A 25,245-nucleotide genomic window follows, 5' to 3' on the forward strand; every position below is an offset into this window, starting at 1 on the left:
GGCCACATACTTTGTTGACATTTAGTAAAAGTTATTGAGCAGTTCATAATAAATATCAAGAAGAATATATACATTAAGAATTATCGTCGATTTCATGGAAGACAGATAATGGAAAAGAACAGGGTGAGAACTAGTTTGTGTTGTAGAGGCTAGTGATTGTTCTGATTGGTTGTTAAGTAATTTGAATATCACCACAGAGTATGAATGGGTATGTAGCCTGCATTACCAGGGGAAGATAAAAGTCCTTAAAGCATATAATTAGTCTTCATCAATACCAACTATCAATGTCTTCAGAAAGAATTCTGGGGATACTTGACCTGGTGTCCAGTGGATTTTCAGAGGATCCTTGAGTTATTTCCAAAATTCTCATGCACCAACTAAAATTGCATGCAAATTTTTATGTACGTTTTGCCATTTATTGTTCCCATTTACTGAAGAAAGAAGTCTTTAAGAAGATTTAGAAATTTTTTGAAACAAACAAACAAAAAAAACAGAGTCTCTAAGGAATAAGAAAGTTGGCCAACAATTTCTCTGTAGATTAATCTAGGTCCCCTAAGAAGGAGATGTCAAAGACAAGATTAAACATGCAAGGACTTTATTAGAGAAAGTGGCCGTGAGAAGAAAATGGGGGAAGAATCGGAAAGACAAAAAGACCCATTAGACCAAGATGCAGTTCTGACCCTGAGAGAAGAGAGGAAATAAATCACCCCCAGGCCATCATGTGGTCTATGGAAGGTTATAGGAGAGTTCCTGAACCAAAGTTGGTCATCAGTGGAGTTTCATGTCTCACAAGAACAGGTATGCCTTGGTTATCCCTGCCATACTCAGAGAAATAGGTGGGAAGCGTGGCCTCAGCCCAGACATGGCAATGGATTTTAGAGCCTAGCAGCTAGGGCCCTTCATCAGTCTTGTTTGCTGTAGTCGAAAGTCTGCAAAGCACATTTCTTTTGACACCCCCTCCCCAAACCAACACACACAGTCTAAGTCATGTTATTGGTCAACTCTGGTCTCCACCCAGACCATACACTTGTTCAGGAAATCAGACTGAATTACATGCAGTTGGAACTAGTCACTTACTTTCCTCATGTTTCATTGTCTTGATCTATATGATAATTCCAATTTGAAACTTGTTTAGATATCTAATCCTTTAATACATTCTAGACATACTGCCAGGTTTTTATTCTTGCTTTTATTCAAAACTGAAAAATAAAAGATTTCTCTCTTTTTCCACCTAGTTATCTTTGAATTAGGCATTCACAAATAGAGTTCAGAGTTCATTATGGTAAGATACTATATTAGGTGCAGTGTAGAATATGATTAAACACAAGCTATTAACTGTATAATCCCAGATTGAGTTTTTTAAACTGAATGAGAGAGGCAGGCAGGAAAGAGCATGATCAATAGATAAAATTCCATAAGAAAACCTCAGCAGTCACAACCTAGAAACATAATGTATATGCCTCAACATGATTACTTTAGTGAATTACAATATCATTTCAGAAAACTGCTCTCACAGTACTTTGATAATGATACATATAAGTGATGCATTAAAGAAAAAAGTATTCTGGCTAGAAGGCCTTAGTTTAGTGACATTGACCCAATTCTGTTTTTGAAGTTTACAGTAGCATGTTTAATCTATGTTACTTAATGGAACCTAATCAAAGACAGTTATTTCCATGAGAAAATTGTCTAAAATCTTGTCTTAATTCTCTGTATTGAAACTTAAAGAAGGGAGAGAAAGCAACTTCAAGAACAACAAAAATGTAATTTAAAAACAAATAACAAACTAGAAAAGTATTTACAGTACACATTGCAAATCCTTAATTTATGAAACACTTTAACAAATCAATAATAAAATTATAAACATTCAAATTTAAAAATTCGCAAAAGTAATAAATACAAAATGTGCAGAAGAAATACACACAGATCATATATGAAAAAAATCACCTTCACTTATAATGAATGAAATGCAAGTTATATAATAAGCTTCCATTTTCATTTATATAATTGACAATTCATAGAAATAATAAAATTTACCATTGTTAAGGATATTGGGAAGCAGTTCTCTCCTGGAAATAGTTTGAAATTTCTGTTGAAGGCAATATAATACACTAAAGGCCTTAAACAAGGTCTGTTTCTGACCTAGATTCTACTTTCAGAAATATAGCCTAAAGAAATATTACAGATATGTAAAAAGCATATAACAATATTTAATAAATGGATTCATAACTATAAAATAGAGGCTTGTTTAAGGATATTAATAAAATAAAATATTACATAGCCATTAAAAATCATGTTTAGAAAAAATAACTATTAAATGACAGATAACATGTTTCGATAAGTTTCTGCATTAGTTTGTTCTTGCACTGCTATAAAGAACTACCTGAGACTGGGTAATTTGTGAAGAAAAGAGGATTAATTGACTCACAGTTCCACAGGCTGTACAGGAAGCATGGCTGAGGAGGCCTCAGGAAACTTACAATCATGGCAGAAAGTGAAGCAGAAGCAGCCACGTTTTACATGACCAAAGAAGGAGAAAGAGTGTGAAGGGGAAGGTGCCACACACTTTTACACAATGAGGTCTTGTGAGAGTCACTGACTATCTTGAGAACAGCAAGGAGGAAATCCACCCCCATAATCCAATCACCTCCTACCAGGCCCCTCCTCTAACACTGGGGATTACAATTTGACGTGAGATTTGGGTAGGGACACAAATCCAAACTTTATCAGTTTCTAAATGAAATGGCAGGTTACATTTTTGTATTTTGTATCTACATTTCTATTGATTTTGCAGGACAGTTCCAAGATAATAATAATTTGATGGCAGCAGATTTCTGGTTTCGATTCAAAGTTCTGCTGTAAAATCAATAGCTCCATGCCTATTACTTGAAAAATACGCCAGACAATAGAGTTTTTGACAATGCACCAGTGCTTATTTCATGTGAATTTAAAAAACATATGGGCAGGGATATTATTCAAATGCTCCAGTCATGATTTATCAACCCCAAACAAATAGCCAAGCTGATAGTGTGAAACAGACTATGGAGGATGACCTAAAGTAAACTCTTAGAAAAAAGGACCCAGTATGACCTGGTAAAGTGCAGAGAGAGGGCCAGCCTCACAGTCAGCAGATTCTAGGCAGAGCCCTGCTCTGTCACCCTCCAAAGATGGAGCCCTTTTCATCTTTCAACTTCAGTTGCCTCACCAGTAGGATAAGGATACTGCCCTCCAGAGAGGACTCATACGAAGATTAGGGATGATGTATGTAAAGGCTTCACCCTTCCCATATCTAACAGAAGGTCGGTATTTCTGAAGCACTAGCAATTAAAAGTGATTTCAACACTTTTAAAAACAGGAGTAGTCCTACTGAATTACTCATGGAGCCACAACCCTATCCAGCCAGACTTAAAAAAGGGATTCACAAGGCAAATAAGCAAATGGATGTTTATTTCACCCAAGAAGACAAACTTCAAGAAGAAAACCTCAAAATTTGTTAGTGGTCCTACCAGTTTGACCTGGATTTATTTATCATCATGCACTTGGAATTTGGTGATACTGCATGCTCTGTGGACCTTATCTAGATGTGTGTGTCTTTGCATTGTTTTTGGAAGAAAAATCATCTAATGTCCTATCATTGCCTATATGATAATAACTAGTGTGATTTATTAAGCAACTATTATGTGTCAAGCCCTCAGTTAGATGCTCTACATATATAACTTTATCGACAAAACTCTTGCTAACTATGTACTCTTCCCACTTAATAGATAGGAAAATGGCGTCTAAGGAATTAAAACTCTTAGGCCAGGAACAGTGGTTCACGCCTGTAATCCCAGCACTTTGGGAGGCTGAGGTGGGCGGATCACCTGAGGTCAGGAGTTCGAGACCAGCCTGGCCAACGTGGTGAAACCCCATCTCTACTAAAAATACAAAAATTAGCCTGGCATTGTGGCAGACGCTTGTAATCCCAGCTGTTTGGGAGGCTGAGGCAGGAGAATCACTTGAATCCAGGAGGTGGAGGTTGCAGTGAGCCAAGATCACGCCACTGCACGCGGCCTGGGTGACAAGAGCGAGACTATGTCTCAAAAAAAAAAAAATGTTCACGGTTATTTTAGGAGTCATATGTTCTTTAGCATGGCATACAAGGCTCTTCACAACTTTATAACTAGGCTGCAATTTTCTCACGCATAAAATGTTTAAAAGACAGTAGTATCTGGGATGACAGAGGATAGCGGTAAATGAGGATCACTTTGAGCTGCGTTATTTGTGAGAAACTTGATAGAGGTGGGGGAATCAATTGGTCCTTGTGTAGAAAAGATTTAGAGAAGCAAAGAGTAAGATATGAACCCCATGTATTACAGGAAAAAAATGATGTTCTCAAGCAGCATCAGTGGCCCCGATGGGGAAAGTCCAAATGAATTTGTAGTGAACTAGCTCCATAAAGAACTGGAAAATATTCAGTAAATGGTATTTGTAATTGTAGATCATATTTCTTGGAAGGTTCAAAATTAGAACCCAAACTGTGATATCAATATATAGAGGGAAAAAATAGAAAAATACACAAGTGCTAATCCTCTTGACAACTCTAAAGAGAATAACAAGATTGCAAATAATGCTAATTTGAGCAATACATTGATAGATTCATATAAGCAGATATATCTGTAATTAATTCAAGTAAAAATGTTTTAAAACTCCATGCCATGTTTCTCACTACAAATACGCACCTTTTTCATTCTTAAAGTCTTCAAAATAGAAGTGCATCTTAGAGTCAAAGGTACCTTAAAGTCACTGTAACCAGGCAGCACTCTCGACTTAGTTATCTTCTTACTCATGAGCAAAGTTGGTTGCTTTTCTTGGTGGCTTACCTGGCAAACTGCAACCTCTTAGTTTTCAGCCAACAAAACATTTAAGGACCATTAGAAAAAAAAATATATGAGCTCTAATCGTTGCTTGAAATCCTTCCATTGACATTTTCTGGGAAGACTGTGTAGACATAAAACTAGCGAAAAGTTGTCAATTACTTAGAATTTAATGCCAATGACAATCGTGCAATAGTCCTGGAAATATCCTGACTCACTAGTCCACTTCATGCACAGAAGAAGACACTTTGTGGGAAAACATGGATATAAGTGACTCTGACTCGAAAAATAATTCAGAAGAGTCAAACTGAATTTGAAGACAGTTTGGGAATACCTTTAATATACTTTACCTCTGTTTTCCCTTTTTTGAATGTATAAGAGTAATATGTGATTAAAACTTCTATATCTGAATCAGTCTAAAGAACTCTGTCAACAAGTATGAAATAAAAATTCTTCAGTAATAAGAATACATTGTGTCAGAGTTTAATTAGCATTTTTTTCTGCCTTGGTATAATAAATGGTGTTTTGGAGTTGAGGAAATAAAGCACTAACTGAAGAATACCTTTAAATGCTTTCAGAACTCCTTAATTCCTATCAAAACAGATGGAAACCCTGTCAAGAACAGTGGTCCATCAGCTGGTAAACAGAATAAATAATGCAGAAATTGTACAGTATAATTATCCATTATTATGGCAAACATGTTCCTTTAGCCCCAAAATGAGTAATCCTATAATGAATTTACTCCAAAGTATCCAAGATGAGTAAGCAATTCTTTTGTAGTAAACTACTTGCTGCTATGAGGTAAATTAACTCTTCCAGATACCATTTAAAAAATCACTTCTTACAGAGTACTAAATTATACATTGATGTTCTAGGCAGTTAATTTGCCACACAGGAGAATTTTTCTCCTGTGGGGTATTTTATTCCTCTTACCTCACGTGGATCATGTAGAGTCTAAGAAAGTCATCTAGATTACTGTGACTATTTGAATTTGTGCCATTTAAATGAAATACACTGTGAGGTTCATAACAAAAATAAGTTGAATTGAATATTGTTAGAGAACTTGGTAGAATTTCAGACAACAATTTGGGGAGTGGTTTTTAGGGTTTTGTTATTAAGGAAAAAAATATGAGTAGGTTTAGGGTTTGATGCTTCTTTGACTCTAGTTTCTTACAGAGTCTCTGTTTTGATATATATATTTTATTACCTGTCCTCTTTCTGTTGCTAAGCAGATGGGACATGTTGCTATGTGACATTTTACACGACCACTTTTATGCAGTTTCAACAATAATGACCAGGGGTCATGAAAACATAATCACACACACACTAAAAACTGGAGCACTTGCCTTTTTGTTTCTGGAAAACTACAAATAATATACTCAAAATAGTTTCTCAGGGTATAACACTCACGGTAATATATTTATTAGATAAGTTTTTTTCTATATATCACTCCTTTGGAAGTTCACAAAGACCCAGTATAAACATCGTCATCATATTTCAGATAAGAAAAATGAGACTATGAAAAGTCAGATCAAATGGGAAATACATGGCAACAAGGGGAAATGAGTTCTATTCACTGGATTTTTTAACCCAGAAAATATCAAAATTATCTCCAAAGCAAAGGAAAGCTGGAAGTTTTACACTTGCACTAACAGCTAATTTCAAGGTATATTTTTACTTCCTGTAGCTCTAGGTGCTAACTTTAATCTTTCTTACTCTTTAATGATACTTAATAATAATGTTGATAGATATCAGTCACCTGATACTGAGTTCTACTAGGCAGCCAAATAAATGTTTTCCCTATACCAGCCCACAAAATCCTCACAACAGTGGAAGATTATGAAGAATCCAAGACTCAGAAATCTAAAATCAAGGTCATTGAATAAATAGTGGAGTCAGGATTAAAAGTGACATGTGCTGACTTTTAAACCTACACCTCTAACCACTACACTGTACTGTCCCAGCTGCCAGGTCTTTCAGAATTATCAGAAGTTTCTCTTTCCATTTGAGTACAGGTTGTTCTTTCATACCTACAGTTTTAATTAATGTTTTTCATTCTCAAAGAACACAGTACAAGTGCGTTTAAAAAGCAATAAAACATTTGTCTGCAGAAGGCATGGTAAATAGCTGGATGATAGAAAACTGAAAGACAATTAGCATACAATGAAAATAATGCAGGTATATGTGCATGTAATTAATTGCTCTAGAACACACGAAATAGAGAAAAGCCAGTGGCCAGGTATGTGGTTCACTAGAATGAACATTGTATCAGGGACCCAAAACCTGATTTTTGGTCCATTTTTAACATGCATTTATTAAATATTGAATAGATGCAAAGAAACATCTGTAAATATCTGTAGTTTAAGAACCGCAGCAAAATCAATGCTTATCTCTGGACCATACTGTTAAATAGAGCATTAATGTGATCGGTGGAGTCCCTGCTTCCCTCCTTCCATGAGGAACTACTTTCCTAAATCTCATGTTTCTCATTCCCTTTGTTTCTTTGTAATTTTACTACACAATTTGCACCCAGAAACAATGTATTGCTTAGTTGCTTATAATTTAGCACATAAACATTCTATATTCATCAGTAGTATTATGCGACTCGCTTTTTCCTTAACATTAGATTTCTGAAATTCATGCATGTACTTGCTTGTTGTTACTTGTGGCTGCAGTTCATTTCCTTGAATTTCTGCATGTATGTGGATACATCATTTTTTGTATGACTATGCCATATTTTTTATCCATGCTCATTTTAATGGGCATTTTTATTGCTTCCAGTTTTTTGCTAGTATAAAAGTCACCAGCCTAAAGATTTTAGCCTAAAGAGTTTCCTATCTTTCTTATACAAAAATTTCTCTAGAGTATATCCCTGCAAGGAGACTCGCTGGCTCACAGGATAAGCATATGGTCAACTTTCCTAGATAATGTCTAGTGATATTCCACAGTGCTTGTACAAGGTATACACCTGCAGTGTGTAAAAGTTACGGTTGCTCCATAAACTTACCAACAATTGTTTCAGTCAACCTCCTAATTTTCACCTATCTGCTGATGAGTATGAAATGCTGTTTCATTATGGTTTTAACTTGGATTTCTGTGAAAACTATTGAAATTGAGCTTCCTTTCATTTATTTAGAAACCGTTCAAGTTTCTTCTTGTGTGAAGTACCTGTTCTAGTCTTATCGTCCATTTCCGCACTGGGTTTTCTTTCTCAGTCTGATTTGCATGCATCCCTTACGTGTCCTGAATACTAATCAATGTTTCGCTATGTGTGCTACAAATACCTTCTCTCAGTCAGAGGCATATATTTTCACATCCTCTGTGAGGTCTTTTTATGAACAAAAGTTCTAAACATTATTGAAGTCAATTTTTCAAGTTGGTGGTTCTTTTTAAAGACATCTATCCTTACATTAAGGTTATATGGATCATCTCATACATCATTTTCTAAAAGCTTCAGTTTTGCCTTTCACGCCTCAGGCTTCAATCATCCTAGAACAGGTATCTGTGTTGTATAAAATATGAGGTCTAATGTAACTGTTACAGTATATGGGTGGGTCCAGTGTCATTTGTTGAAAAATTTATATTTTTCTTAGTGCCTTGCAATGCCATCTGGGTCATAAATCAAATTTCCAGTCATGTGAGGATCTATTTGGGGCCCTCTGTTCAATTTAATTATTGTCTTTGTTAGCCCATTTGGTGATATCATATTGTCTTAATTACTTTAAACTCACATTAAGTCTTGGTATCTGGCAGGAAAATTTCTTTACCTAAGTTTTTGGTTCTTGACCCATGTCTGAGTTCTACATGGCTTTTGACTTTTTCAAATAAATTTTAGGATCAGTTTTAAAGCATCACCAAAAATATTATGTTATGAGTTTTAATGGAATTTTAATCTAGGTAATTTTTATTAAAATTTGCATCTTTAGGATATTGAATTTTCTTGTCCATGAATACCATAGAGTCCTCCATTTATATAGGGCTTTTCCAATGTGTTCTCACAGAGCTTTATTATTTTCCGTGTAAAAGTCATGCATATCTTTTACAGATTTTGTTCTGAAAACGCTGTACATACTTTTGCTTTTATAAATCACACTCTCTTGCCTACTTATTTTTAAGTTAATAGAAATGTATTGATTTTCGTACATTGATTTTATATCTAGCCACCTTGCTAAATTATCTTGTTAATTCAATAAATAATCTGCATATTATTTTGTGTTTTCTGCACAATTATATGCAAATAATAACCATCTCTTTTTTTACAATCCATATATCGTCACAATTTACTTATTTATTTATTTTTGTCTTCTTTTTTTTTTTTTTTTTGTTTGAGACGGAGTCTCGCTCTGTCACCCAGGCTGGAGTGCAGTGGCCGGATCTCAGCTCACTGCAAGCTCCGCCTCCCGGGTTTACGCCATTCTCTTGCCTCAGCCTCCCGAGTAGCTGGGACCACAGGCGCCCGCCACCTCGCCCGGCTAGTTTTTTTTTTTTTCTTTTGTATATTTTAGTAGAGACGGGGTTTCACCGTGTGAGCCAGGATGGTCTCGATCTCCTGACCTCACGATCCGCCCATCTCGGCCTCCCAAAGTGCTGGGATTACAGGGTTGAGCCACTGCGCCCAGCCCTATTTTTGTCTTAATGAGCTGGTTAGAATCTCTAGTGTAATGTACATAAGAAGTAGTAATGGTACGAAAATTTTCATGTTCTTGATCTTGAGTTAATTTTAAATTAACTGCGAATTATTCCACTAAAATGCTGCATGTTACTTGAAGATAAATATTATCTACTTTTAGTCTGCTAAAAGTTTTTATAATGAATAGATTATAGATCACGAATTTTATCAAAAGCTTTTTCCTTTGTCTACTGAAGTGGTGTACTTTTCGCCCTTTATTAATAATAAATTATAATTTAATTTCTTTCCATGTAAAGCAAGCCTTGCATTTCTGGAATAATGCCAGTTTAGTCCAGTATTCTTTTTTATATAGTGTGTGATTCATTTTATTAATGTTTTGTTTAAGAAATGCTCTTCTCTCTCTATGTGCAAGATCAGACTTTCTAGTCCTTACATTCATTTGTATGAAATTTGAATAATTTATTCCATGAATGTTACATAATCCACATTGACTAATTCAACTGGAAATAATGTTTTGTTTCAGTTTTGTTTGTTTCTTTGTGAAAAGGGGAAGTTTTTAACTGCTGAATCAATTTCTTTAATGATTATAGGATTATGTGATGTTCTATTCTTTACTGCATTAATTATGGTAAATTATATTCTGAAGACTGTTTCCAGGTCTAATAAGACTTCAGTGTTAGCATAATTTTGTTTATTATTCTTTGATTATGAAGACTCTGCAGTAATATCCTCTTTTATTTCAAAATTATTATTTTTGTGCTCCCTTTTCTTGATCAATTTGGCTGGTGGATTGGGATTGCCTTTGTAAAGAACAAAGTTTGGTTTTGTGGGTTCTATTGTACTTTTTTATTTTATTGTAAATTCCACTTAATCTATTTTTAGGTTACATTCCATTAGGTTTTTTTAGTGTTATAAATAAAAGTCTTAGCTCATTAATGTTCTGCCTTTTTTTCTCTTTTAATGTATAGTATCTTTGGTTTTGTTCTATTCTAAAAATTTTCTAATTTTTATTATAATTTCCTATTTGGCCCATACTTTATTTAAAATTATGTTTATTTGTTTTGGGGTGTTGTTGTTTGTTTTTTTGTTTGTTTTTGAGATGGAGTTTCACTCTGTCACCCAGACTGGAGTGCAGTGGCACAATCTTGGCTCACTGCAGCCTCTGCTTCCCAGGTTCAAGCAATTCTCCTGCCTCAGCCTCCCAGGTAGCTGGGATTACAGGCATGTGCCACCATGTCCAGCTAATTTTTGTATTTTTAGTAGAGATGGGGTTTCACAGCTTGCCTCCAACTCCTGATGTCAAGTGATTCACCCGCCTCAGCCTCCCAAAGTGCTGGGATTACAGGCACGGACCACTTTGCCCGGCCTAAATTTATATTTCTTGATCTTCAAATGCCTATGGTTTTGTTGGTGATAGTTTGCTGTTGGTTTCTAACTCAATTGTTTAATGCTCAAAAAAAATACTCTGAATGAGATAAATCCTTTGAGTTTGTTGAGTCTTATGTGGTGGCCCAGTATATGATCTTTTTTTTCCATAAATAACTTGAGATAAACATGGGGTTCACAATTAGCTCTGGTTAATTAAGCTCTTTAGGTCTTCTCTATCTTTACTGATTTTTTTTGTCTTAATCTAACAAGCACTAAGACACAATTACTATAATGATAGACTTGGGTATCAACTTCTCTTTGCAGGTCAGTCAATTTTTGCTTTATATGTTTTGAGGCTTGGTTACTAAGCACATATAAGTTCAATACACACACACACACAAACACATAGACAACTTCTTGTTAGCTAGAAATTTTTATCTTATAATCACTCCTTATCTCTAGTTAGCCATTTGATTTAATGTCTGTTTCCTCTGACATCAATAGAACTATCTCAAATTCCTTTGACTAGTATTTACCTAGTTACTTCTAAATATGTATATATATTTTTATATATATATGATAATATATAAGAAGTATATAAAAGTGTAGACATATATGTGTGTATATGTATGTACATGTGAAAGAGATATATATTCTTCATATATGTATATGTTTGTGTATATACATATGTATGAAAAAGATAGGTATATATCTTTTTCTCTCTGTCTGCTTTTAAGATCTTCTGTTTGTCTTTGGTGTCTTGAATCTACACTCTAATATCTCTATGTGTAGATTTCTTTGTGACTATCCTGTGTCATTTATTATGGTCTCTGGCTTTGAGGATTGGTAACCTTAATATCTGGAAAAATTTTCAGCCATTATTTATTTAATGATTGCCTCTTCTCTATTTTCTCTCTCCTTTCTTTAAGGACCCTAATTCATTTTAATCTCTCTTTCTCATTTTTCACCTGTTTTTCCTTATTCTGTATTACAAATACTCCTAAATATATCCCTATCTATCCTAATGTGTATAATCCGTTTGTACCATTTGTTGAATGTTTATTTTCAAATATTGCCCTTTTTCTTATTCCTAAAAACAAACTATATTTGGTTTTTTAAATCTACTTGATCATGAAGTCTCTTGCTCATTTTCAATTCCCTTTTTAATCTTTAAGCATATTGATAACGTATATTTTATTCTCCCTGCCAGATAACTCTAATTGACGTTTTTGAGATTGTGCCAACCTTTGTTTACACCAAGTCTCATTCACAGGGCCATATTTCCTTGTATATTTTGTTATACTTGTATCTGAATGATGAGGTTCAGGGCATGCTACCTCAAAACATGGCACCTTGACATTTGAAAAAAACAGCAGAAGCAAGAAGGTCTCACCGACCTTCTCCTGCCATTAGGTCATCCAGAAAAGAATTTTCTAAACTTCCTCCAGAGTAGGTCACAAGATATTGAGGAAAGGATTAAAGACACAGAGTTGCCAAGAAGCATCCGAACAAACAGATCGTGCTATGTCCCCCCCGGTTTGTTACCATTAGACCATACCCTTTTGTCCTCCAATCATACTTCTGCAATAGTCATTCATAAAAACAGATTTCCCTGTTTCTTTGTGTCTTCACTTCTGAAGGCTCCCACCTCATGTAAAAGTTATAAATAAATTTGTATGCTTTCCTGTTCTAATCTGTCTTTTGTTATAGGGGTCTCGGTCACAAACCTTGTAATGAATGGGTGAGGAATCTTTTCTCCCATACATGAGTTTATCTTTCTCAGCATCAGTCTTCGCTTCTGTCAGATGCCTGGTCATACTGGTAACAAAAGTACACTTTAAATTAAATTATTGGCTTGAGGTTCCTGAGACTATGCAGGTATAAAATTCAGATGTGAGTTCTCAGGGCAAACATTCTCCGTTATCCACAGCCAACACCGAGGTTCAAGACAGGAAATTGCTCCTTCTGTCAATGCTACCTGCTTCCACACATACAATCCAGGACAGGGACCAGATTTAATTCTAGCGACTTTTACAGTGATGATGTAGCCTATTGGGGTCTCAGTTTTATTCTGCTGATCTCTTACTAGATTCCTGTCCTCTCCCCACCTCTGTGGGAATGCAAAAGCCAAAGCTCAAGGTTATCTGGATTCAGCAAATACCTTCTTGGTTGAAAGCAGCTTCCATGGTAATTTACCTCTCCAGATCCCTGCTTTCACTTAGTTCTTAACCTCTGAGTAAGTTGTCAAATTTAGCAAATAAAAATGCAGGATGCTCAATTACATTTGAATTTCAGATAAATAATTTTGTATACATATGTTTCATGCAATATTTGAGACATACTCATATAATCAAATTATTTATTGCTTATCTAAAATTCAAATTCGACTGGATTGCCTGTGTTTGTTTTCTGGCAACACTGCACTGAAGAAATTCTTATTTTCTTGCCAGTTCGTTGATGTATCTAGGGAGCCTTTTAAAACTTAAACAGCATTTTTTGCCGGACGCAGTGGCTCATGCCTGTAATCCCAGCACTTTGGGAGGCCGAGGTGGACAGATCACGAGGTCAAGAGATCAAGACTATCCTGGCCAACATGGTGAAACCCCATCTCCACTAAAAATACAAATATTAGCTGGGTGTGGTCACGCGCACTTGTAGTCCCAGTCCCAGCTACTCAGGAGGCTGGGGCAGGAGAATCACTTGAACCCAGGAAGCGAAGGTTGCAGTGAGCTGAGATTGCACCACTGCACTCCAGCCTGGCAACAAAGTGAGACTCTATCTCAAAAAAAAAAAAAAAAAAAAAAAAAAAAAAAAAAAAAAAAAAAAACCGTAAACAGCGTTTTTGTTGTTTTCTGCAAGAAGGTCAGTCAAGTTTGCATACTGCTAGAAGCAGAACTCATTTTTGCTTTTCTCTTACCACCTATCCACCTTATGAAACTGAGGAAGTCACTGGCCTCTGTGAACCTTAATCATTCACAGTATTCTGACTGCATATCCTGAAATTTGGAAAGGACCTTAGAGATCATCTCTTATAATCTCCTTATGTTAAAATACAGAAAACTGAGACTCAGACCAGTAAAACACCAAGGCCAATATCATACCCAATTTAGCGTCAGGGTGGAAACCAGAAATCCTGCCTCCTCACTCGTTCAGCATTCTTTCCATTCTACCATGTTGACCATGAGGATCAAATGAGCTAAGTAACATCAAGGCACTAGGCAGAACATTGAAAGTACATAAAGCATTAGAATAAAATTAGGGTATTCAAAATGATTTTGATTACAGAGTCTAACAAAAATTGGGCAGCTTAAATGTGAGATTTACTATGGAAAAATACTTACGGAAGGAACCTCATAGGAATATAATAACATATTTATACATTCTTTCCTTCTAGGAATCTTAAACATAACAATGAGAATTTTCTACAAATATTTAAAGAAAATGATATTAAAATAAAATATCTGGCCAGAAATATAGTATATCCAGCAAGAATTTTTGACCTAGAACATAATATATTCTCCATAGCAAATAAGACAAAAAACAGAACTTAATTAGCAAAAGCCCTCTCTTCTTTTTTCCTTCCTCTTTTCTTACAAAGAAATGCTTTCAGAATGCTTAAGACTCTCACCATGCTACTTTCTTTGCTACAATCAGTGCATGATTGCCACTCAAATTGCTATACTGGTCCTTTTTCCTCTAGCTCTGCATAAAAAGAAGATGCAGATGAATGGATTTTCTGTGGGTTAATTTATTAGGAGTGCAAAGCAATTATCAGCAAGGTAAATCATGGAACATGAAGTACACTGTTACATGCTGGTTGCTGTATAATGTAGGTCCCTTGGCCACAAATGCAATTAAAGTGTTGTATTTTATTCCTTTTAATTTTATCTCCTAGTCTATCCTTGGCTTAACCCAGACAAGCTTAAACACATGTCAATATATGATCAATAGGTAGAAGTGTATAGTATTTACCACAAACAATTTCTTTATTTTTGGTGATATGGGATAAATTTTCATGATATTATAGCATAAATCTACAAAATGGGGGTTAGAAAATTTAACCGTAGGACTCCATTCCCAGGACATCAGCTTGTCAGTTTCTTGTGTGGCTGTAATCGGGTGAAATTATATTACTGTCATGTGACCAGAGACTGGAGGGAGGTGAATTAAGCAGTGCTTGCAAATGCCTGTCACATGAATAGTATCTAAATCTTCTGTTTCTAATTTTAAAGGGCAGGTCCAAAGAAAGTCATGTTTACCAGGCTTTCAGGACTCCAAAGAAAGCCCTAACAGCAGAAGCAAGGCTTTTACCTCACAGACCAGTCCAAGTCTGAATACTATGAACACGATAGAAAGGCACTACTTCAACAAGGAGAGTGGGGCTAAAATCCCAGTCCTGTCATAGCTAAATCTGGTCATTAGGATGACTAATGATTTAAACCCTCTTTCTTCAACCCCTACAGTGAAATTCTAGTACAACCCGTATCACGCTGGATTGTAATGTGTCCTTATGTGTCTCTCTCCCTACCAGCTCCATCTTTAGCTCTTTGATGATGCTGAATGAAGGACAGTCTTGTAAGAATCAGTGCTCCCTTGCTCAGAACCATTTAGATATTTTAGCAGCTCACCAATAACCAAGGCTTTTATTAATTTTTTTTTAAAAAAAAGGTTTTCATGGCTCTTTGTGCCATGATTTAGAATTTGACCTTGATTCAGTTTTCTCATTTAGTTTCTCCTTGCCTCAGTTTTCTCACTTACAGAGTGGTGATAACAACTGCCTGGTAGGATTATTAATAACACATGAAAAAAATATCTATTTTGTAGATTAACAGAAGCTATCGTGATGATGGTGGTTATTCTTTGTTCACCAAGAGCTATAAGCCAAGAGCAATATTTAAAATGATACCTCCGAGGCAATACATCAGGAAATACCAAGAAACAGGCCATTAAACTTGAAGAAAGTGACAAAACGGTACCAGTAAAGTAAGTGGTCAGAATGAGTAAGGTTAGAAAGAAAAGATGATTGGATAAAGTGAGTCTGTATTCTGAAACAACACACATAGGTTAGAGGAAAGAGGACAGAGGCCGGGCCCAGTGGCTCATGCCTGTAATCCCAGCACTTTGGGAGGCCAAGAGGGGCGGATCACCTGACATCAGGACTTCAAGACCAGCCTGACCAACATGGCAAAACCCCGTCTCTACAAAAATACAAAACTTAGCCGGGTGTGGTGGCATGTATCTGTAGTCCCAGCTACTCGGGAGGCTAAGGCAAGAGAATTGCTTGAACCCAGGAGGCAGAAGCTGCAGTGAGCTGAGATTGCATCACCGCACTCCAGACTGGATGACAGAGAAAGACTTCACCTCAAAAAAAAAAAAAAAAAAAAAACAAGATGATGGCAAATGTGAGACCATAGGGATTGCTGGGATTTAGTGGGAAATTGTTGATTTATTGTAAAGAGATGAGGTGGGAAGAGGTGCTCTATTAAAAATAGTGTAAAAAAAATAGTAAAAAAAAAATACTGTCATGAGGTTGAAACATTCCTATTTGTCCTAATGAACAATTAGAAACTTTCAGGGATTCTGGAGTAACAGAGTAAGGCAGAGAAAGCCAGTAGTTTGACTATCATTCTGGCACATCTGTAGGGGAGGAAAAACATATTTTCCTCACCCATCTCAAGTTCATGGCTAAGGTCCCTGTAACAAAAGAAAGATTAACAAGGGGAAAGCATACCATTTTATTTAATGTAAGTTTTTCATGACGCAGGAGCCTTCAAAAGAAAATGAGACCCAAAGAAATAGTTAAACCTGTGTGTTTTAATGCTAAATTTGAAGGGTGGATAGTCGTGAAGAAATATAATATGACAAAAGCGGTATGATCTAATGGCAATAAACTGGGGAAAACTTAGCAGGACCTGTTTGTTCCGATTCTTCTCTGTGACCCTTTGTCTTCAGAAATAAGGATAGCCCTTTCCTCTGGGTATAGGGAGGGTACCTCCCACATGAAGTTCTCATGAACTGCGTCAGAGGAAGGTCAGAAAATCCTCCCTAGGTTTTATGACCTACTTTGGGGGGAAGGTCAGGCAGACCTTCCTGCTTTTGTGGCTTTCCCAAATTCCTTTAGCCTAAAATATTCAGGGATACTATATCCTGAACCCCAATACATGTTTATTTCTTTTTTTTTTTTTTTTAGCTTACTAGGTTCTGTTACAGAAAAAGTCTTGAATTTCCAGCTTCTCTGCACTGCTTTCTCCCCATCTTTGTGGTTTTATCTGCCTTTGGTCTTTTTTTTTTTTTTTTTTTTTTTTTTTTTTTAGCTTACTAGGTTCTGTTACAGAAAAAGTCTTGAAAAATGGAAGAAACCCACCCGAAGGCTGCTGTCATCACACAGATAAGAGGTGGCGAAGGCGGTAGGTGCAGTAGGTGACTGATTCTGTGATGCATGCTCAAGGGTGAAGAAGATCAACATCTGTTCAGACTGTTTCTTCCCTAAACCAGCTGAATCCTCAAAATACAAGCAGACACCTTCCCTGTAGCAAAAGTCTCTGTCCATAGTGATAGTGTAAATGCCCCACAGAGAGAGTTAAAATTAAACTTCTCACATTTTAGCACCTCTGTGTGAATACACTTGCTTGTTTGTTTTTCCTAGAGCAGATGCCCATAAGGGATTGTCAGGAAGGTGGTAAGAGCTCTGAGCCCTAAGTGGGTGGCAACCATCACTGACGCAGAGAAGGACATTAAAAGGGGTGGCTAGGGGTGTTGAATGTTGGTTCTCTTCTGCAATTTTGCCTGAGGCTGCCTTTGAGGATGATAGTGCTGACCATGACAATAAAACTCTGAATAATAACTAAATGTGGTCGGGGGAGAATTAAAAACTAATGCTAAAATAAACAGAGATGTTAAAACAGTGTTTGTCCAAACGCACCCTTTTGCTTTTGGGGGAATTCAGTTATTGTGCGTGCCCCTGCTCCTTTGTGTGAGCAAATTTTAGCTTCAATTCAGTCTGCATTGCACTTCTATTACACAAATGTCTCTTTGGCTTCGTCTGCCTTCCTTCACTTGAGATAACCCATCATTATTGTCTCCACTTATCTATGAAACATGTGTTTTATGTTTAACTTGCATGTACAAATTGAAGCGGGTTGTCAACATTACTATGGACTGATATATTCTAAAATAAGTAGATGCAATGATATTGCCTCAGTGTTGTAAGCACCCTCTTTGCATCTGCAGCTATCCCCTCTCATGCTAAATTGTGTTCTTTTGAATAATTTAACGCTTTTGTTATTTAAAATGTGATGTATTCATGCTTTGTGTCCTCAATGCCAGTGAAAGCTCTTAGAGGCTTTATTCACCTCTATCCCTCAGCACCCAACACTAGTCTCTTTACTTAGGAGAAAATACTTGAGTTTTTCGGGCTTAACTACATATTACTCATTATGGATGGGAGTGCTTGCTCTTTTTAGGGTTGATAATTTTGCACTGTATGATACTTTAAGTAATTATGTTTATAATCAATTAGTGAGGGCAGGGGATGAGGGACTCTCAAAACCACTTTTGAGTGCATAGTGAAACATGATTAAATCAGATTCCACAACTTCGACATTTGTGTACATTTGAATGTGATTCGTGCATGGAGCTGTTGAGTCCCCTGTTCATCAACTTGGGGTACAAAATAAGATTTCATATTCAAAATGAATTATTTTGAATACTCATGCTGTCTTCATCTTGCTCATAGCTGAATTCTTTTCCAAAATGCAGCTCTCTAAATGAGTCCTGGGGACCTCCAGGAATTCAATCACCATTCCTGACTCTGTTCCCTCTATTGCTTGCCTTTTGTCAACCATCACATTGTTCCCCACACATCATACTCCTGCGGCTGCACGGTCCATTGAACCATGACATCAGCACGTCCTGCTAATTCTGCCTTTAGGTTCTAGGCTGCAACTACCCTCCTAATTTCCTCTCTTACCACTCTCTCCTTCATACTCCAGGTATTTTCACAGGTCTCTCATGGTAATCACACATTCACCACTTCCCACAGGCCCTTCCCACCATTCCCTCTGCTTAGAATGTCCTTTCCACACTGCACACCCCTCGTCCAAATAGGCAAACATTTAAATCTTAGCCAAATTGTTAAGTCCTCCTTACCACTATCCCTGACTCTCAGAATTAGCCATCCGCCCTCCTTTCTCCAATCCCTACCGTGAAATTCTAGTATAACCTCTATCACACGGCTGCCCTGCTCAGAACCATTTTGATATTTTAGCAGCTCACCAATAACCAAGCCTTTTTGTTAATTATTTAAAAAAAAAAAAAAAAAAAGGTTTTCATGGCTCTTTGTGCCATGATTTAGAATTTGACCTTGATTCAGTCCAAATCACATTCTAAGAAAATCTGATTTAGGTGAAGCATTATGTGGGTATTATGTTAGTACATTTGGGAATGGCAGAGAAGATATGGATATATACAAGTCGTATAGAGGATAAGAGAGGTGGGTAAAATTAACTTACCTATTTAAACGTTCCAGAAAATTTTAAAAACTGAGCTGTCAGAGAAAAAAAAGCAAAGAACCCACATATTGCGACTCAGCATAATTTTGCTTAGAAAATAGCATTATTTCTGCTTGATTTGATTTCATGTGGTTAAGTTTGGAGGAAATGTTATTTATTATATCCACAGCTAAGCTTATGTAATTATCCACAAATGTTCTAGTGTAGTACATACAGCCAACAACAGGGATGCTTGTTGCATCAATTTGGAAAAGAGAGGAAAAAAATTAGCCATGTAATAGTTAATTCAATTTATAAAATTAAATGTGTATTAAAAATATGTCTGGTAAATATTATGCCATCTGCACATGCTCAAACAGTGAGCCTGGTTAATATTTTATAGTTTATCTGATAAAGTTAACAAAAGAATTTAGTCAGAGTGGAGACATACACTGAATATTTCATCACCTTCTTAATTGCAGAATACAGACAAGACATTTTTTTCCCTTTGGGAAAAATAAATGTTAAAAGTTATTACAGATGGAATCAGTTTGGCAATTAGGTTGAAATCCAACTGAAACCAAGCAGAAATGGATGGCTACAAACATCATAGTCCCAAAGTATTTTGAGCCAATTCCATCCATTTACATGATGAAGCAGAAATGTTGATAGCAATGCTGTGAAACTCGGCTAGCAGAGGTTATATTAACACAGAAGAAAAACTGGCTTTGTGCCTTTTTCCTCAATAGTTAATTCGCAGTCATCAAGAGCTGTCATTCTTATGCACAGCAGACAATATGATATACCTAAGGCTTTTCAGTCTGACTTCTGATTTAAAGGTCTTCAGCTTATGCTGTGGACCTTAACCTTGAAGCCAAGTGCAAATTAGCTTTAAATCAATGAAGCTGATTAAAGCTCCATTGTGGTTGAGCCCGTAATAGAAGAAGGGAGGGGAAGGAACCACTTGAAAACAGCAAGATTGGCCTCTCTTAACTTGGAACATATGTAATGCTTTTCAACTCTTCTCTACCCTGACAAAACCATGAATGGTTTTAAGGCTATTTACCTGCTAAGAGAATGGAACCAAATTTTCCAATTCAGTGGAAGAGGTCAAGTGAGAATCAAAGGTATTTTTCACAAGCACTAGGACATAAAAGGTTATTTTAAAAAGAAATAAAAAGGAGAACATCAAAACACCTCCCTAATGGAGGCCAAGAGAACCAAGTTTCTATCATGTGAAAAAAAAAAAAAAAATCTTAGATTTGTAAAGGTGCTGTGGATTTCTGTTTGTTTTGTTTTATGTTTTTAGATTTACCATTTCTCAGAACAGGAGGATGCTGCAACTTCTGACCATCTATAGAAAATGTTTTTCTTCCTCACAAATGAATATGTCTGTAAAAAATATGCCTACAGAAAAATTATTTGTTTTGAAAGTGGCCAGAATAAACTCTAGCCAAAAGCAGGGTCATTTGTTTATTTATAACCCACCATCATTACCACCTTTCTATAGCCACAGGAATCACTTTACCTGAGTGATTTACCAATTCTTCCTGATTTTTCTGGGGCTATCAGCATCTGGACAAATTCGATTTTTACAAAAGAATATATATATATATATATATATATAGAGAGAGAGAGAGAGAGAGAGAGAGAGATATGGGGGGCTCAGTCTTACTGTGTTGCCCAGACTAGACTCTAACTCCTGAATTCAAGTGATCTTCCCCTCTCAGACTCCTGAGAAGCTGGGACTCAGCTACTGTGCCAGGCAAGAACAATTATTTTTGTAACATCTTCAGAAACACTAAAATCATAGACTAGAAAGACTACTTCGAATAGAGACTCACTATTACTGCCTAATTTAATTCTTTAATGTTGCAATTCAATTTGCCCTTCACAGAAACACCATCCCACTGTAACAGATTATAGGGAGTGACCTTTTCAGTCCCATCCAAGGTATGGATGGGTCTTTGTCTTTATATTTCAGGCATGATGAATTTTAAATTAGGGAAAAGAAATTGTTACCAAGAACACTGAAGAAAAAAAAAGCAAATACAAAAAGGCAGGAGCTAAGGAGTCATAGAGTACAGGTAATTTAATAATACAGAGTTGACTATGCCTAGTTATTATTTATTAAGTGCTTACAACCATGCTTAGCAGAGAGCATGTGCTCAATGCATGTGAGCTGTTGTCTGTTACTCCGCCAACTTGGATGCACACTTGACCAGTACAGAGTCCACAATCCTTCTTACTCCTCCCTTGAATGTACATGTTGCCAAAACTCTGCTTGGAAGCCCTCAAAATTTCCTCTCCCACTCCAATTTCTATGAAACTTTAATAGAGAACAAGAGAGCTGAACTAAAAAAAGAAATCAGTCACTTTGACCTAATCAAGTTACTAAAAACATGCTAACAGTCACCAAAGGCAGAGAAGTATCAACACATAAAACCATGTACACTAGAAACAGAGCAAAGTACTTAATTCCCCAGTTTTGAAAGTCAAACAGGCCAGGCGCAGTGGCTCACGCCTGTAATGCCTGCACTTCGGGAGGCCAAGGCGGGTGGATCATGAGGTCAGGAGTTCAAGACCAGCCTGACCAATATGGCGAAATCCCGTCTCTACTAAAAATACAAAAATTAGCCGGGCGTAATGGTGTGCACTGGTGGTCCCAGGTACTCAGGAGGCTGAGGCAGGAGAATTGCCTGAACCCAGGAGGCAGAGGTTGCAGTGAGCCAAGACCATGCCACTCTGCACTGCAGTCTGGGCAACAGAGTGAGACTCCGTCTCAAAAAAAAAAAAAAGAAAAGGAAAGAAAAGAAAGTCAAAGAGAGCTGTTTCCCCGCACGTATCTCTACATCTCTAGTTTATCTTGTATAAGCTTCCAAGACAGGGCAAACTAAGGAACAATAGAGACATGAACTGGCCATTGAAAATAGAAAGAGAATAGAGAATGGAGATAGGGGAGGCAGTAGAATGCTAGAAAAGACAGGAGAAAGAAAGGGAAAAAGACAAATTGCTGAGAAAAAGGAATGAGGCAACAGATGAACAGAATGAGCTGAGACGAATTAGGTGTAATATTCCCCCAAGATGAGTGTGAATGGCAACTGACAAGAACAGAGAGCTCTGCTCTTCACAGTCTCTGGGTGACAAGGTTCTGCCCATTCACTGAACTGTTGCTACACAGCTCTAGAGGGACAGAAAAGTCAAGGAGAGAGAACAGATGCATCAGCATGACTAGACAGCCAGGACCCAGTGAGTGATAACCGTCACGATTTCTTAAACCACAACCACCTTCTGTCATTAATAGGATGTTGTGAGAGCAAGGAATTTTCTGTCAGATGCTGAAATCTCTGGAAAATAGGTACCACTTAAATGCTAACGGTTATTATCAATGGTGATGGTGGTGATCAAGATGATGATGGAATGATGATGACTTTTATTCAGAATCTCCTTACCTAGAACTATCTGCCTCAATGACGCCCAAGCACTTTTCAAACGTCATTAACTCTTACCTGTGTTTTAATTAATCATCATTTTAATAACCCTGGAAAGCATTCTAGAGGCTGCTGATAAAATGAGAAGCAAAATTAAATGATTAAAAGTAACTTTCATCTGACCATGGGAAAATCACAGGCACTTTTGATGGCCTCATTTTGCTAGCGAACAATGCCATTCATCTGGATACATCCCATCCATGACTAGGACTAACCTTACAAGTAGATAAAGGCAGCACGCCAGAATGGTGTAATTTAAGAAGCTTTCCTTGCCCCAAAATATCTCCCTTGCCCAGACATAAAAATACCCAACAATCTGTCTTTAAAGGTCTGTTCCTCTGGATTTCTCAGCAACGAGGTCTCCATTTTTAAAATGCAAATGCTTCTGGATTTTATCAAGAAACTCAGCTATCTTCACATCCTATAAATAGCTGTGGTTGCTTTTAATCTGACGTTTTTCGACCTCTCTGAGGAGGGATCCCTGGCTGCATGAAATCATTAGTCATCCTAAAAACTGGGGTGGCACCAAACAGTAACGAGCATTGGAAAAATTAAAATAAATAAAAGAGAACAGCAAGTCCCACAAACAAGTCATTCATTTGGAGATTTTGCTTAAGACTGATTTACCCCAAGTTATTTTACACATTCAGAGCTAGAATATGCAAGATTGCAAGTTAAAAGAGGACGCAAAGTAAAACATCTTCTGTAGCTCTAATGAAAAACAGCATCCAGGGAGCCCTAGTGGTTGCGCCCAACTTTCTTCTGCTAATACTCAAAGCAGGGAGACGAATAGTGTCCCATCCCTTAGCCCCACACCCACCCCCTGCCCCGTTATTCTAGCTCTCATTTTTGCAGCCACAGAACTGGAGGAAGGAAGTTCTGGAATTGCTGGCAGAGGGACCAAGACATATATACCCCATCCAGTCATTGGCACTCTCGCTGCCAAAATTCCTCCTTCGTTTAACAAATTGCTCCCCTGCAGAGTCAGGGCTCTCACCCCTCACAGAGGGCACAGAGAGGTGAGTATCTTTCTAAGGACCTACTGTACTTCCTTCCAGATGAAGGTGCCAGCAAGCTTTCAGAATTTTTTTTTTAATCTTTTTGTGCATCATGGAAAGCAAAGAGAAACTTGTTTGAGCCTTGAATCCTGGAGGGGAAGTAGACTAACCTTCCACAGACCTGGATGCAGTTCAACACTTGGTTAGAAGACAATTGCTTGTTAGTCAGCTGCACAGGCTGAGATAGGTCACCAGCCCACAACCTAAGCCTCTCACCTCAGACAGACCACCCAAGTTCACCCACGGGGCAGAGCTGGCCCAGCACCTCAGGCACCCTGCCACTGACATATATGCACCCCAGGAAAAGGAAATTTCACTTTTCTTAAGCATCATGAAAATCTCCGTGTATTGCCACCAAGTTGTTTGTGAGTGTGTGTGTATTTGTGTGTGTGTGTGTGTGTGTCTGTGTTGATATCTAACTATATGTAGATACACACACAAGGACAGAAACAGGGATATTCCCAACAGCAATACTGCATTACCTAGAGCTCATTTTCATCTGGCTGGCCAGCACTACAAAGTGGTCGTGTATTCTTGTGTAACACTCCCTGTCACCTACACCAAAGTATGTGCACTGCCTAGAGGAGCCAGACTGAATCATGGCAGGGAAGACATCATCTCAAGTACCTTTAAGCTCATTATCAGCAAAGTTTGTGTTAGCAGGGTTAATAGATGCTCTTCTGAGTCTATTTCTCTTCTCCCTACACTATCTATATTCCTATAACTCACCACTCTCCCTACCCCCTGTAAAACTTCACTTTTCCCATTGTTTGTGAGTAACTCAGTCTAGGGCTTGGGTTTTCATATGGGTTTCAAATGTGGTTCCATTGATGTTGAGGTGCATCAGAATCCTCCCAGATCTTGCCTGCTTGTGTCATCCACATTTTATCCTTCATATTTCAGCTAAGAAAGTTTCAAGTAGGTCAATCCACATTTTAACTTCTGACGTTGAAAAATCTTGATGGAACCAGGATGAACTTCAGCCTGACGCTACTTGAGGATCACTTGTCTCCTCTCCACAGTAAGTCACGTTTACAGATGACAAAGGCTATCATCTAAGAAAGCCACTTTGTGAGAGCAGCAGAAGGGCCACAGGAAGTTGCTTACTCCAGCTTTGTTTCATATTCTATCGGATGGCAGAAGTGTGGATAAGTCTTGGCAGTCACTGCTGGTTGGATGGCATTTTGCTTAGACTCCCCAGTGACCCTGAAGAGCGTGCATACTTCTATCTATTTTCTGAATAAGAGTTTCTACAAATCTCCAGAGATAGCTTTTCAACGTACAAATGTCCCATCAATCTGCTCCTAAGACCACTTAAAGTCAGTATTTGCTCTAGTCCATATGACACTTAAG

General features: G+C 37.2%; 1 pseudogene; it reads right to left on the bottom strand.

Annotated features, from left to right (window-relative positions):
• The window catches only part of LOC105552508, a 33,139-nt pseudogene extending 10,297 nt beyond the window's left edge, over nt 1–22,842 (bottom strand).
• Between the last annotated feature and the right edge of the window lie 2,403 nt (nt 22,843–25,245).

This window comes from Mandrillus leucophaeus, unplaced genomic scaffold (assembly GCF_000951045.1).
Source record: "Mandrillus leucophaeus isolate KB7577 unplaced genomic scaffold, Mleu.le_1.0 Scaffold56, whole genome shotgun sequence".
Taxonomy (NCBI): Eukaryota; Metazoa; Chordata; class Mammalia; order Primates; family Cercopithecidae; genus Mandrillus; species Mandrillus leucophaeus.